Genomic DNA, 16152 nt, shown 5'->3' with positions numbered 1-16152 from the left:
TGACTATACGCACTTTTGTTGGCAGGGTGATATCTCTGCTTTTTAGTATGCTGTCTAGATTTGCCATAGCTTTCCTCCCCAGGAGCAAGCGTCTTTTAATTACTTGGCTGCAGTCTCCATCTGTGGTGATCTTGCAGCCCAGGAAGATAAAATCTGTCACTACCTCCATTTCTTCCCCATCTATTTGTCAGGAATTGAGAGGACCGGATGCCATGATCTTGGTTTTCTTAACAGATTCACTTAGCAACCTAGTTTAACAACTAGGCAAGAAAAATAGTAAAATAGAGCAACACTCACTTAATAAATGTCTCACTTAGCAACAAAAATGTTGGGCTCAATTTGGGTCGTAAGTCAAGGACTACTTGTAGTCAGTAGACTGATTCACTTAGGGATCAAAGAAATTGCAACTCTTCTTGCAGTTGAGGAGTCCTTCCCCTGTCCCCTCACTAGAGTGTAATTTAGATGTTCTCATGGTGCAGGTTCTTGGGACTGCACTTTGCTCTAGTTCTATTTTGGTGTGGCCCAAGAATATTCAAAATGACTGGAAGGAAATGCATAGCATAGTATGTTGAAATGATGAACTGGCAGAAACAGTAAGTAAAATGCATACCAAATATATGAGGCAAGCCTCTACATAGCGTTCATCAGCAGTATGATTTTGTTTCTAAATAAATGAAGCAATTATTGTCATCATCTGGCCATTAGCCATTTTCTACCTTTAGTAATTGGGGCATTTGTAATTTACTGAGATTGGGTAGGTAGCACAACTAGGAATGCTGATTATTTCAAGAGGGGGAGAGAAAGTGGAATTTCCATAATGGCTTTGATGATAGTGCTCCTTAGAGCACATGCCATTCCTTAGCATCCAGAATCCTTTGGAAGAACCCTACCTATTGGTACTTTGTTACTTAAAGGGAATGTTGGACAATAAAAATATAGTTATCAGAAGATGTGATGCTGTTAAGTTAATTCTGGTGGGTGATCTTTGTCTTCTCTGAGAACCAAAGGTTTCAAAAAGTATCTTTCAGGTCAGTCTGATTCTGTTCTATTAAAGAAAAATAGCATGGTTATAATGCCTTCTCTAGTTATTATTTGAATAGGAGCTCTTAGCATATGTAATCTGATTTTATCCAAAGTAAATAATTACACGTTTTATAAAATATTTTAAGGGTTATCTTGTACTGGCTTTTTGTAAAAAAAAAAAAATAGCATATTTTCATGATCAACACTGTTGTATGTAATTTGATTTTTAAGAATACCAGTGTATACAGGTGAGAAATTAAGTTGTGCATTGGGTTTGCACTTTCTGAATCTTCTGATACAGCTTTCTGGCTCAAAACAAGGAAATATCAAAATGCAATGACAATGTTTGTTTTGTGTGAAAAGACACCCAGGAACATATTGAAGTGCCAATAGATTTTTATTGGACTATATATTATACACAGACAAGACACACTGAGTGAGGAAACATACATGAAGAGAACGCAAAGAAGATTGAAGTCATTTTTAATAGTAATATTTGGAAGCAGTGGCATTATGCAGTGCAAATGTATTTAAAAAAAGAGTATACTTTCTATTTGTCTGATATAAAGGCCAGTAGGTTGAATGGAGCTACTACCTATCTACTTACAATCTCTTGGGAGACTTCCAAACATCCAGCACTTGCAATCTTATTGAGGATACTGGAGCTATTGAGAGGCATCAAAACAGTGGTGGAGCTAGGACAGCGATTCTCAGCCTGTGGGTCGCAACCCCATTTGGGGTTGAATGACCATTTCACGGGGGTCTCCAAACAACGTGACCTGCCATTTTCTTGTCAGCTGGCGCACTGCGCTTGTGCGCCGCGCTGCACATGCGCACCGCGCATGGGGCGGCACCGCACATGGGGCAGCACCGCGTCCTTATGACCGGGGTCGCCAGGAAAAAAAGGTTGAGAACCACTGAGCTAGGAGAATGCTAATGTTGTGGTGCCATCATTCAACCTTGAATGTCTCTTCCCGTATTCAAAGAACCATAGTGGAATTGGTACCGTTCTTTCCATCTGGATGAAACTCTGAGTAAATATGAAAAAAAGATGCTATCACTATAAAATTCTGCAGGATAACATGAACGAAGCAAAGCATGGAAACAAAAGGGAAAAGCTTCTTGCAACAGTTCAAAGACAATGTGCAGATATAGGAATCTGCCTCAAGCAACAGGTTTCAGATACTGAAGGACAGAATTAAATAATGTGATATTTGCCAGTATTGTGTAATATATTCTATAATACTAGAGTGTGTGGGTGCTGTCTTCATTTGAATACACACATATTTAAACCCTTATTTAAAATGAGTGGCAAATTCATAACATACAGCATGTATTCTGTCCTTTTTTGCATATCACCCAGTCCAAATTCAAAGAAAGAAAATACAGGATTATATACAGTTGAGATGTGTTTGAATATTAGTAGCTCAGGTTGATAGTTGGGCTGTTGGCTTGATCTCTAAGCTTGGCGATTTGGCTGCAGACATTTCGTCTCCATTTGGGGGGACATCTTCAGTGCACTTTGAATTGTGCTTGCTGTCAGAGCACTGGCCTTTAAATACCTTTTTGTGTGATATAGCCCAAGCGAAATCAAGGGGAGAAAGAGAATTCTTTGAAGCCTGGTTCTCCATCAATAAGTCAATAAACAGACACATTGACATCAACCCAATCTACCAACCACTGAGAATGAAAGAACTACTTCAACCGCAATCCTGAAGGCAGCATTTAAAACAAACAGGCACCCCGCCACACAGCAACAAAAAATCACAACCCCCCACAAGAAACCAGACCATGTCTCAACAACAACAGCCTTCATTCAAACAACCCGAAACCAGATCATGACTCAGAGGCAATCAAACAAACAAGCACTATTTGCATCACACAGACGATACTTAAAGAACAAGGACTATGGCCCAGCAACAACAACCAGCCAATCAAACAACTCAAAACCAGACCATGGCTCAGCAAATCTGGACAAATAACACCCATACCAATTTACACAAAAAGATATATAAAGGCCATGCTCTGACAGACGAGCACAATTTAAAGCGCACTAAAGATGCCCACCCCCCGAAGGGAGACAAAACGTTTGCAACCAAATCATCAAGCTTGGAGATCAAACCAACAGCTCAATTATATACAGTGGAAAGAGTATCTATCAGCAGAAGTGAGTCTTGTTCTCTTTCATAGATACAGATCTCCAAACTTGAGTATAGGTATTCCTTGACTTAAGACCACAATTGAGCCCAAAATTTCATCCTGTTAAGTGATGTTTGCCCCATTTTACGACTTCTCTTGCCATAGTTGTTAAGTGAATCATTGCATTTAAGTTGATAACATGGTTGTTAAGTGAATCTGACTTCGCCGTTGACTTTACTTGTCAGAAGATCGCAAAAGATGATCACATAACCGCAGGACACTGCAGTCATAAATATGAGTCAATTGCCAAGCTCTTATGAGATAACAACATGCTATGTAAATGTAGAGAGACACAAAGTTCGGCCGATCTGCTGATATGTCGGCTATTAACAGAAACATACATCAATAATGGCTTATTTTTGGCCAATGACAAAGCCAAGAAGGTAGGTTCAGTTTAAAGTTTGATCTAGACATAGAAGAAGAAGAAGAAGAAGAAGAAGAAGAAGAAGAAGAAGAAGAAGAAGAAGAAGAAGAAGAAGAAGAAGAAGAAGAAGAAGAAGAAGAAGAAGAAGAAGAAGAAGAAGAAGAAGAAGAAGAAGAAGAAGAAGAAGATATAGGGATGCTACAATGGTTATAAGTGTGAAAAATGGTCATGTCCCTTTTTCCAGTACCGTAAATTCAAACGGTCACTAAATGAACTGTTGTAAGTTGAGGACTATCTGTACAGAGGATGAGCACTTCCCCTGGATTTTCAGGGTGAGGATCTACTGGAAAGAGTTGGCAAGAAATATCTCTGTACGAAGAGCAATTTTCTAAAACTACATGGCATTTTAGCTCTAATATATTGTTCGAACTTTTAGATTAAAAAGATCTAATTATCATCAGTCACATGAGGACTTGTCTTAGGAGGGCAAAAAGCTGCATGAATAAAGTAAATGTCTGTAGAATCATAGGTAGAATGCTTTTTATGCACATTGCACACATTCTGTACTTTTTCTGTTTTCTCTCCTTTAAAAAAAAAAGACATTGCGTTTCTCTTCCTCAGTGTTGTTGGCTGGTTCTTAATGCTAAATGGGACACGTATCCCCAAGGCCTCAGTACTGTTTTTTAAAATGTCCCCTGACTAAAGGGGAAGAGAGTGGAGCCAGGAAAACCTTGTGTACAATGTTTAATTCTGTAGACAATCAGGCTATTCATAGAGAGAAAGGAGTTTGGGCATGCAGCAACACAAGAGGTTTTCCCAATTGGGTTAAAATAAATAATGGCTTTCACTTTCACTTTATTTTGTTGCACAAGTATCATTCAACATTTTGTAAGTAACTTTTGAAAAGGCAAATTAATTAGTTTAATACTGTCCATTTAGTTCATCAGTCTGCTGCTGGAATCTACCACTGGATTACAGTATTTGTACTGCTTATATCCCCAGAAATCCGTAAGAAAGGTTTGGGGGCAAGGCATTTTTCTCCCAAGGTTTCTATGCTAAAAGGTATCCTTTCTTAGAAACCACTTACATCACTTTAGCAATAGCAATAAGACTTATATATCGCTTCACAATGCTTTACAGCCCTCTCTAAGCGGTTTACAGAATCAGCATATTGCCCCCCAAAATTTTGGGTCCTCGTTTTATTGACTACGGAAGAATGGAAGGCTGAGTCAACCCTGAGCCAGTCAGGATCGAAGGAATCAAACTCCTGGCATTCTAACCACTGCACCACCACGGCTCTGTTTATTTGGAAGAAGGCTGTGAAGATGATCTGTAGATCTTGGTAATTTTATCCGGGAGAAAACAATATTTTGAATCGCTTTATAGGGGTTTTGTATTGGCTTCAGAATAAGATTGGAAATCCTTTCAAATCATAAAGTATAGAATATGATTGCATTACAGCATATTTATTTCAAGAGGATGTAATCTTCAAATGCTGTGATACAGTTCTTTTATAGATGAAATGAGAAATAGAGGCCACGGAGAAGGTGCATTTGGGCTATGAGAAAATGAGGTGGGTCTTTGAGTTCAGGACCACAAGTCAAGGACGAGGGCAATGCACAAATGGCTTGTCCTGAGAGAAACTGCCTAATCCACAGAAATCCTCATACATGTGTGAAGTGATACATTGCAGTTATAATCTGCCAGAAGATGGTTTTGTTTGCAGCTTTTTGCTCATGCAAAAACTGTCATGACCCAGTACTCACTGCAAGCACACAGTGGTATAGATTACGTTTTATTTATAACTGGTCACCCAGGAACATTTATGATTCAATTTCTAAAAATGTAATCATAATGAGGCTGTATTCACAATAAGCAGCTGTAGACTTAACAGTAACTAAGTCACAGAAGTTTTGATTTCCACAGTGGGCACAGTAGCATTTGAAACATAGCCATTCTATTTATTTTAATAATTAAATGCAAACCATTTTTAATAAACGTTTGCTCAGTGATACTTTCACATTGCAGATAGGCCTGGGTAGTACTTCCTTTGACATAGTTCACAATATAAATGAATTCTGTATTCATGTTGCAGTAAAAGGGTGAACGGTGCCTTTTGTTGATAAGCAAATAATGCAATTTTTCCATAGTGCTAGTACTTCCAAATTGGTGCAGCTCCACATTAGCAAAGATATTTGCAAATAATTTGCAGGTAATTGATGCAAGTAACTCTTGCTTAAGAACTACTTATTCAGCAACTGTCTGGTCCCCAAAGTTACAGCTGCTGCAGCAGCATACCCCTGATTACAAAATGAAAATGTAGATGCTTGGCAGCCCACCAGCTCTTATGGCTGCTGGAATATTTCAGTTCCTCCTGCTAGCTGTCTCCTGCTCTTTCAGCCACCCTTCACAGTGGCACTCCATAACAATGATGGCAGTGCGGGAGCTGAAGTTAAGGCCTGCGGCCTTCGGCAGTCTCAGCCAGCAGCTGCCAACCCTGTGCTACCCTATGGCCGGCCACCTTACTGCCCACAGGGCAAAGCCCAAGCTGTCCCTGCCATCCTGTGCTCTGCAAACCCTGTTGCCCCCAGCTGACCTTTGTCGCCTTCTTCCTCCCGCTGTTGATGAAGGGCGTCCGGGGTGAAGCAGTTCCTGAATCCATACATGCAGTTCTCCAAATTGCTTTCTTGTGATGCTTTGGAAGACTTTATGAGAAGGCTGCAGTTGTCCCTCTCCAAATCATGCGCACATTTCTCCAAATGCATTGTAAAAGGAAACCTTTCTTTTCAGCTTAATCTATTTAGGACCATAAAGGTTGATAGGCAGTTGATGATCTTATTTTATATTTGTTGATCTCGTGCCCTGATCTCTGCCTTTCAACTTTTTGTGTATTTTCTAGATAACCTATGGCATTAACTACAGGTAGTCCTCGGTTTATGACCACAATCGAGCCCAACGTTTCTGTCACTAAATGAGAAATTGATTAAGTGAGTTTTGCTCCATTTTACGACTTTTCTTGCCAGGTGTGTTAAGTGAATCAATGCAGTTGTTAAGTTAGTGACACGGTTGTTAAGTGAATCGGACTTCTGACTTTGCTGGTCAGAAGGTCACAAAAGTTGATCACATGACGCCCGGGACACCACAGTCATCATAAATATAACCAGTTGTCGAACATCTGAATGTAAAGCCCGTGGCCAGGGGGATGCTGCAATGGCCATAAAAGTGAAAAATGGTCATAAGTCACTTTTTTCAGTGCCGTAGTAACTTCGAAAGACCACTAAATGGCCTGTTGTAAATCGCGGACTACCTGTACTACTGTGATGAGTAATTACTGCAATAATTACTAATAATGCCATCAAATGTTGATTCTTATTGACCATGTAGATTTTTTGTTCCAGGAAGATCTATTCCCAACTTCCATAGTTCACCCATCAACACTGTAACTGAGTCTATCCACCTTGCCTCTGGTTGTTGTTTTTTCTCTCTCTCTTTCCTTTCACTTTTCCCAGCAGTATTGACTTCTCCAGAGAGCTAAGTCTTTGCAAAATGCATTTTAGGTATAATACTTTGAGCCTGTTTGTTTGTGCCTCAAGTGAAAACTCTGGGTTGATTTATTTGATGATGCTTTTGTTTTGTTTTGTTTTCTTGGATATCCATACATTCTTTCAGCATTAATAGAAGTGCATATAAACATTGTTCATTGTACAAAAAAACTAATAAAATGGCATACCATTCCTAGTTATATAAAATATGCAAAGAAAATTATATTTTTTTATCACCAGTCCTAATGATGAAAGCATAAATGAAATAGAAGGAAGAATCTGAGAAGTGAATGAGGTATTTAGCTATTGGATCCCTGTTGTAATAGGATGAAATAAAGGCAAATGACATCAAAATTAGAACTTGGTTACTTAGAAACGGAATTGACACTCATTGCCAAATGGGATAATTGCCATGATCTGCAGTTACCTCCAAATATGTTCTACAGCAATTTGAAAATTTTCGGGTAAATTGTGTATTAGCATACGTTTTGCATTGCATTTTCACTAGGGAAAATGAATGCTGCCTGAAGTGATTCAGGACTGGGTGCATTTCAGCAAGTTCCTTTGTAGATCAATAGATAGCCCTTGTTAACAGAATTAACGTGGTGGAATTATGGCAGAAAGTGGGAATAGGAACTCCCTCAACAGAATTAAGATCGTTATAAAAGAAAAGGCATTGAATACTTGCGATTGTGCAGTCGAATATTAGAGCAAAAGAATGGAATACATGATAGCTTGGCTCCATGGTGTGTTAAATAAGTTGGATGACTGCAGTGGGCAAGCTTTGAAAGAAGGAAAGGAACACTTACAAGAAAATTGCACTTGGACAAGTTGATAGGTTTTCCATTGTAGTGTTGAAGTGAAGAACAAGATTACGATAAGTGTGGAGGCTGACTCTACTTCAAGCTTTCATTTATATTAACAATGAATTCAGTTGAAACATGAGTCGTTGAACTATTTTTTTTTGTTCAACTCAATGCATTTAAGGAACAGCTTTAATATGAAAAGCAATGAACCTTGTAATTTATTGCATCCAAAGTAAAATACAACAAATGTCCTTCATTTCCATGTGAAGAAAAGCTGAATTCTGCATAATAGGTTGTATGCCATTATTAAGAATATAAAAGAGAAAAATTATCATAAAATGAGGCATTCAGCAGGGTCTTTTTGTGTAACAAAACAAAGCACAAGGTATAGCATTGGAAAGCAACTGAACAATTGAACAATATCTAACACTTTAAGGTGAGTATTTCATTAAATAAGGTGCTTATTGGGGGAACCTTTTGTTCCTAAAGCCATTGTAAATCTCATTAGTCCCTGTGTAAACTAATAAAGTGTTCTAGCTTAAAAATTCTTGGTACTGGAATGTAGGAAGTAGTTGAAAAAACAGCTGAAAGCATCACTGAATAAGTAATCAACATGTTTGCAAAAAAAAAAAGGCATTTCATTAAATATCAAAGGAAAATTCAGGTCAATATTTTAACATTCTTTACGGTGGACACTACATACCTCTGAAATCTTCAAACTTAACATCTAACCAGTAAGTAATTCAATAGACAAAAAGCAAAGGCCATTCAGTGATTATCTTAGATTCTACTACATTGTATACATATATTTAATCTTATTTTTTGCAACCAAGCATCTATTGGTCTTCTTCTAAAATTGGTCCAATCACTCTCCTTCTGTTTACTTCCATTTCCTATAAATATTTCCAAAAGCAACAGTGGTGGGGATCATTTTATTTCTGTTTTTTAGAATTAAACATCTAAATCTCCAAGCTTTACAGATGTATTTACTGATGATTTTAATGCAAGGATGGGATTAAATAACAAGGTTTAACCAGTTAGTCTTTACAAACAATCTACAAATACTGGGTTTAATATATAGAGGTGGAGGTTGCAGAAAGTGTCATGAGGCAGGATGATGACTCTGAAGACAATACTCCAGTAGAACTTGTGGAATGTCAGTTTCAGGAGACACAAAGCCAGGAATCACATGAGGGTGATTAAACCCAGGCATCATCTGAACAACTGAAAAAGAAGATCATAATGATGTAAGGCTGCTCAGCTCCTTGGTGAGGAGAACAAAAAGAAGAGGGAAGTCATTCTATGAGACTCACTATCAAGCAAGGGAATAAATCCCTTGATTATAGGTAGCTCTCTGCAGCCTTATTTAAGAGGCAGCCCTGTGGTAGAATGAATGTACTGAGGAGGTGGATACTTGGGAAGGAATTCCAGAGTTGTAAGAGACATCGCAGCCCTGAGATTATGTATGACAGAAAGAGGGTAAAGACAGGCCCTCCTCAGTAGCTCATAGTATATTGTACATGCAGATAGTAAAGTTCTCAGTCTGGCAAGATTTTGTTTATAGATGTGAAACAATAAACAATAAATTTAGCTTAGAAGGATTGCTATGTGTTGTTCTTGATTTTGGGCCTGACAAGCCCTGACCCATAATCCTTCATTGGAAGCAACCATCTAATCTCTAGCTCTTGTATAATGTTTGTGTAGAGCTCTACTTGTGAAATTCTGACCTCTAGACTGGCTGATAACCCTTACCTCACTTTTGGAACTCCAGATTGGATTTTGACTATTCTTCTATGCACTTTTATGAAAAATAATACCACTCAGACAAGCTTCTTTCAGAACCTCGTGTGTTGGTTTGCATTCTGTGTCTTCTGTCATCTCCTCAACCTTGAGTAAACTGCTAATTTCCATAGCAATTCTCTGTGTGTAATTGATACTAGATGCAGGACAGCAATTGACTAACATTCCACCTGAAGATCCTTAATGCATCTATGCCCAGTGACCTGGAACCTTTCGAATCCCAGAGGAACCTCAACTTACAGAGTTTATGTTGGTATCTAATGACTTTGCCCTTCACGGTAAGTATTTCTACATGACTTTTCATCTAGTGAGTGTTCACTTACCCCGGTAGGATTCCTCACTATTATATTAGTGGAAAGGAACCAGGCTTTACCATTTCGATTCTCTTGTCACCAGTAGTTTTCCCCCCATCAATATATCCCTAATATCCCTAACTGCTGTGGCACAATTCTTTGAAGCCCTAGCAGCCAATCATCTGAAACATGTGGCTAATAACATTTGTGCAGTAATTACTTTATTTCATCAAATTATGACTTCTGCTTAAGGGCATCTAAAACCCGATCAACCATCTTCCCTTGATTCAAACCAGTGAACTAAACCCTGGTTTTACTGAGAATTTGCCAGTATAATGGCACTGATTGTATACGCTTATAGAAATGCCCACATATATTATGATCCTTCTTCCTGGGAACCTTTTGTACTCTAAAAAGGAGTTACAAGAGGCTTATACGGGAGAAGAAACAAAGTCACGCATGAAAGAACTTGGCCAAACCCCAATAGGCTGTAACAAGCAAAGATGACTGACTGTTCTCACATCTCACCTTCTGGTCTTCAGCAAGATACAGTTCAGTTCATAACAACACATTTCTGCTGATTCTCGGGAGGGACATTTAGCCATTTTGTAAGTGGGGATCCTTACATTTTGTCATCAAATGGCCTCCTTCTGAATGGTCTCACATACAGATGTTCAGAAACTAATTTCTAATTTGAAAAATAGCAAAGCCTCAGAAAAACACTTAGTTTTATTGGAATTCCTAAAATGCAGTCCTTTTTGGTGGGCATCTGAGTTTAATGTAAACTGGTCCCAGTTTCAGTTAAAACAAGAGAGTATTCCTTTATGTAGAATGACTTCTGTCAGTAAAACCTAGATATGTGTTATTTCTAATTGTTGGTCTGGTTCTCCAATCTTCTGAAATGGGTTTGAGCAATTGCAAGGGATGAGGACCAGAAGAGAAAGTGATGTTTCTGGAAGTCATCTTGCATACATAGAAAGTAGAATCATAGGGCTGGAAGGGACCTTGTGGGTCTTCTAGTCTAACTCCTGCTCAAGGCAGGAGATTTTATATCATCCCGGTCAAATGTTTTTGAAAACCTCCAGCACTCACAACTCCAGGAGGCAATACTGTTGGATTCATCCATTTATAACTCATGTAACTAATTTATAGCACAACACAGGGTATTTTTGTTGAGCCTTTTTGCTGAATATATACATATATCACACCTGCATTTTTAAAAAGTGTGTTTTTCTATAAATAAATCTCAATTTGAAAAAAATGGGAAGCATTACATTAGAATGTATTCAATTGCTCAAGTCAGCACAGAATAGCAATATTGGTAGTGCTTGATAGCTACTAGTTATTTCTTTGGCTTCTACGTCTTCAGTTTCCAACATGAATAATTTGTATTAGCCATAAAATAGTTCTATCAATGCTGTTAAGATTAAAATACTTGCCAGAGGGGATACCTACACATCTGCAGATTTCTTACACAAAATGTAAGTGGAGGTATATAATCATAATATGCGTGGCCATCCTTCAAAGCAAACACTGCTCTTCCCTGCTGTTTCTGGCTTGTGGAAGTTACTTCTCCAAGCCTGTCGGGTGAGATTGAGTTTAGAAGACAAGATCCTCAGGTTCCCGTTCTTAGGTAGTAATTAGCTTCCTAGGATGAGTGTCGCTTCCGTCTATGGATGAATTAATTGTGGGACAAAGTGGTGTGCAACAGATGTTGCTTTTGCCATGCGATGATAGCAATGAGCTGGCATTGTTCCACGGAAGCAGGTGTTAGCTGTGATAGTGGATGAATATAGGCCTTGTGCTGTATCATTTAATTTTATTGCTTCAATAAATCAGCCAGGCATGAGTAATCATTAGCTGTATCACCAGTGTCTCCTGCCCATCAGGCATCTACTATTACTGGTTTCTACAGCATAATTTTAGTTATGGGTAATGCTTCACATATACCTACATAAAGGCTGTGGCTTGTTTAAAAATTAACTTGGCCTCCCAACACTGATAGAGTAACTGGAAAATAATGCCAGCACAAGAAGGAACAATTGCTTGTTTTGGCACTTAATGTACATATTTAAGTAAATAAAAAGTTGCTAGCTGGATACAGAAATACCGACAGGATTGTTTCAGATCACTTAGTTATATTGATTTGGAAAGCTTTACATTTAATTTTGAAGAATCAAGAATGGTGCATATAGAACAAAGTTTATTTAGCAGCCATTTCCTTGGCAAGCATATTAACATTTTCTATTCTACCATATATCATTAATATTTAACAAATAAAGAGAATGAAATATACTACCTTGAAGCAATTGATTAAGCAGCCATGTTGGCCCCAAGCACTGGAGAATTTTATGTTGATAGACATTGACAGATCTGTTTAGATTATGTTACTGTGTCTTGGAACCTACAATATATACAGGTGGCAGACTGTGAATGCAATACACCATATGGTTATTTTAAAGTAGAAGGACTTCTGTTAAAGTATATTGGACTGCGTCCTTAGAAATTGTAAACTTTCATGTAAGGAAATGTACATCTGGGGCTAATAAGAGTCAAATATGCCTCTTCAGATTATTGGCTAAAGACTGCTGTTTCACTTTGGAGTATACTTTATAAATTAGATTCATAAGCAAACTTAATTCCCCTGCTTTTGCATTACTAGTGTAGTAGTCCAAGGGAGCGATGGATAGATGGGTGCTTTGTCTTGGGGACTAATCTGTTCACTTTTCAGACCTACCCAGGGCTTCTTTTCTCATAGAATGCCCAGAACAGATTTCTGGCACCTTTTTTGGATGGAACCTTGTAGGGTAGGCAAGGCGGGTTGTATGAAGTGTGTGAGTTCCGGCACCTTTTTTTTTTTTTAGAAAAAAAAAGCACTGGCCCTACCCTATCTCTGATCTAAGAAGAAATTTAATTAGCCTAATCTGACTTTTTTAACAGATGTCAGAATCTACAAGATGTAGTCTCTCTAAGATACTAGTTAAATATACCATATATTATGATGGTCTCGTACATCATACTTGATAGTAAATTATGATGGATATTTTCATACATGCTAAGTGAAAAATCAAACACATTGCACTTTAGCTTGATGTGTCTGTTTTCCCTGAGTGGGGAAAGGAGGTAATTATCAGGCTTGCCTCAACTAACAAGACAAAACATTACAATAATATTTCCCGCAATAGAAGGGGTCTGATAAGTAGATTTATTGTAACAAAATGATGAAGCTATTATGAAAGAATTTCAGCTACTGCTGTCTGTGAGATTTGAGCTTTGCTTAATCAATGCTTAATTTTTTTGTGCCTCTTTTTCTCATTACCCTACATAAAGGGCTAGAAGGAAATCACTTTTGGGTAGGAGATACAGCTTTCCATCTGTTTGAATCTTGTTTAGTAACCTAATCAAGTTGTTTATTTTTCATCAAGTGAAAGTTAACGTTTACACTAGTGGGTGGTCTGGATTTTTAAAAAAAGCTAGTATAATTTTTATTTAGCTGTATATTTATAATTGTTTATTTTGACTTTCAGATTGTTTGTCCTTTCCAATTTCCATTCCTGTACAGGTAGAAGTTACACTAGAATCTAAATTTTAAAATGTAATTATCACATATGCTTATGTATCTGACTGTTATGAGTTACTATTGTATGCTAGTGAATCTCTGTTTTGGATCTAGTTGACCACTTATATTCTTATTTTATTCACTGAGTGTCATCTTCAAATTATGATCTCTAAATGTTTGAATTTTTAGTTAGATGTTTATTCATAGTAACATTTAGATTTTTCTGAATTCAATGCCTGATGCAGGCAGCAATCATTTATAATTTCATTTGATGCTGGATTAAAGTTGATGACTGGATGCATTAATCACCTAAAGAAGTTATCTTCAGTGCTGTGCGTTTGGTATATGATTAACTCTGCCTTGTGTAAACTTAGCTTTACTTTCAATTTGGAATGTCCTGAGAATCCTGGTTGTTTTTCGGAGAAACATGTTTTCTAGCTATAGTAGTTAAAGAGTGAATTTGCCAGCTGGATTGCTCAAAGAGAAATTAAAAAGTGGTTTCAGAGCTTTAGGCAATCAGTGGCCGTTTCAGAATAGAGAGCACAGGGCCTAACCCTTGATACCGGTCTTGATGGTGGATGCTTATTCACTCACATTCTGCATACATCTAGCCAGAACAATATAATTTTCCTCCCAGAAAATTGCTTGCTGGAAAATTACTAAAATCTACTTGGAGATGTGAGTAGTGTAAAAGCAGTTCAGAGTTACCAATCCCTTGGCTTGTTACCAAATACTGTTGCCCTGCAGATTGTACCTACAGAGGATGACCTTGCCTGATAAATTGGATTTAGTCCCTTTAGCAATCAGGATTAAAGGTGGTGCTTGCCAAAACACAGATGCTTTATAATAGTGAGATAAAAAATTAATGGCCCCTTTGGGCAATCAAGTAAATATGACAGGCTGATGGGTTTGAGAGTCTGCTTGTAGTCTGGTGTCAAATTTATCCTTTCAGGGATAATTGGCTGGACAAATATCTATGTATAAGGGAACAGAAAATGTAGGCATTAGCTGTTCATTTTTGGCCAAATACAACGACGCTTGATCATTTGAGAGCTCTTTTGAACGTTCAGCATCGCTGCATTAAATATGATCTAAAATGTAATCTGTTCTCTACGTAAGTCCTAAAACTAAAGAAAACCTCATTAAACAAATGAGTCAAAACGTATGTGTTTATTTATTTATTGAGGAAAATGATCCAAAGCTACATTTATGTAATACAAACATTGCAGAAAAAAGCTTTATAATGGCCTTTGTCTCCCCCCCATTTCGTTTTTCCCTGCTGTTAATTGCTATACTATATATCAGTATATATACCAGAGGCGGCACTCAGAGCCCTCTCTATGGGCACATGCGCCGTTGCCCCAGTCCTAGGCCTTCAGCTGGGTTTTATAAAACCTTTTCGCTTTAGTCCTCTGCCGCTGTGTGGAAAAAAAAGGTTCAATCAATCAATTTCAGCTTCTCGCGGGGAAAAAAAGGTCTGGCAGAGTTGGAATTGATTGACTGAACTTTTTAGTCCCACCAAGTCTGCCATTACCACCGCAGCCATGCCCAGCCAATGGGCCACGCCCAGCCAATGGGCACACCCACCCGGCACTCGACGATGCATAAGTGGGTTTTGGATTGCAGTTTGGGCACTCGGTCTCTAAAAGGTTCACCATCACTGCTATATAGGCAATGGCTGCATATTTCTATTTGCATCATTTTGATTATATTTTTAAACAATTTATCTTTTTCTTCAAAAAACATATTCGAAGTGTCTTAGCTTGCTTTGCTGTGTTAGGTGTTGTATCTAAAGGGAACTTTTCTTGCTTGAATTCGGTTAGACCTCTGTTGTGAATATATGCAGTCCATTTTCCCATTGGCAAATATTGTCTCCAATTTTAGCCACCCTGTTGAATGCAAGGTTTCTCTTTTCTAGCGATGTGCTGGATTGATTCTTGCCTCTGCTAGCAGGTATCTTAATAAAAATGGTGATGCTTTTTATTTCACTATTCTCTGGGATCAAACTTAAGAAAATGTGTGTGGCTTTAATTCAAATGCTATTTTCAGTTTTTCTGGATGTTTTGGTGTATTTCTTTCCAACATTTTTTCCATAACTTTGATAAAATTCTTTGTTGTGGCATTTCCAATGTTTATTGTTTTATGAGTTGTCCATCCTGGCAATTGTTGACAGAGCTATAAACCATCTGTAGAACATTTTATACTATTTTTCCCTTAAATTGTAGTTTGATGAAAAATTGTGTTGATTTTTTTCCTATGGTTCTTCCCATTCTTTCACTGTTACTAGTTGGACATTTTATCATAGAATTTTTATTTGTTCTGTGTCCATGCCATATTTGAGTAATTTGTAAACACATCCTAATAAATTTTCTTGATTCTGAATAGGTATTTCAAATTCTGTCATCCTTTGAAGAGACTATTCTTAAGACTGCTTTTCACTTTTCCAATTATTTGCTAATATATTAACCATGGGAGATTCTTCCTTCATTAAGCAAATTCTTGTGATGTCTTTAGTCTATTTCATGAATCCAGATGTATCAGGTTAGCATATATGTACAGATCTTTC

General features: G+C 37.7%; 1 protein-coding gene across 3 annotated transcripts in view; it reads left to right on the top strand.

The window, feature by feature from the left end:
* PLCB1 (phospholipase C beta 1) overlaps nt 1-16152 on the top strand; it is a 447562-nt gene that overhangs the window by 37722 nt on the left and 393688 nt on the right. The window lies entirely within an intron of this gene.

The sequence above is a fragment of the Crotalus tigris genome, unplaced genomic scaffold (genome assembly GCF_016545835.1).
Source record: "Crotalus tigris isolate CLP2741 ecotype Arizona unplaced genomic scaffold, ASM1654583v1 scf7180000019070.2622420, whole genome shotgun sequence".
Lineage (NCBI taxonomy): Eukaryota > Metazoa > Chordata > Lepidosauria > Squamata > Viperidae > Crotalus > Crotalus tigris.
This window is presented reverse-complemented; position numbering and strand designations above follow the sequence as displayed.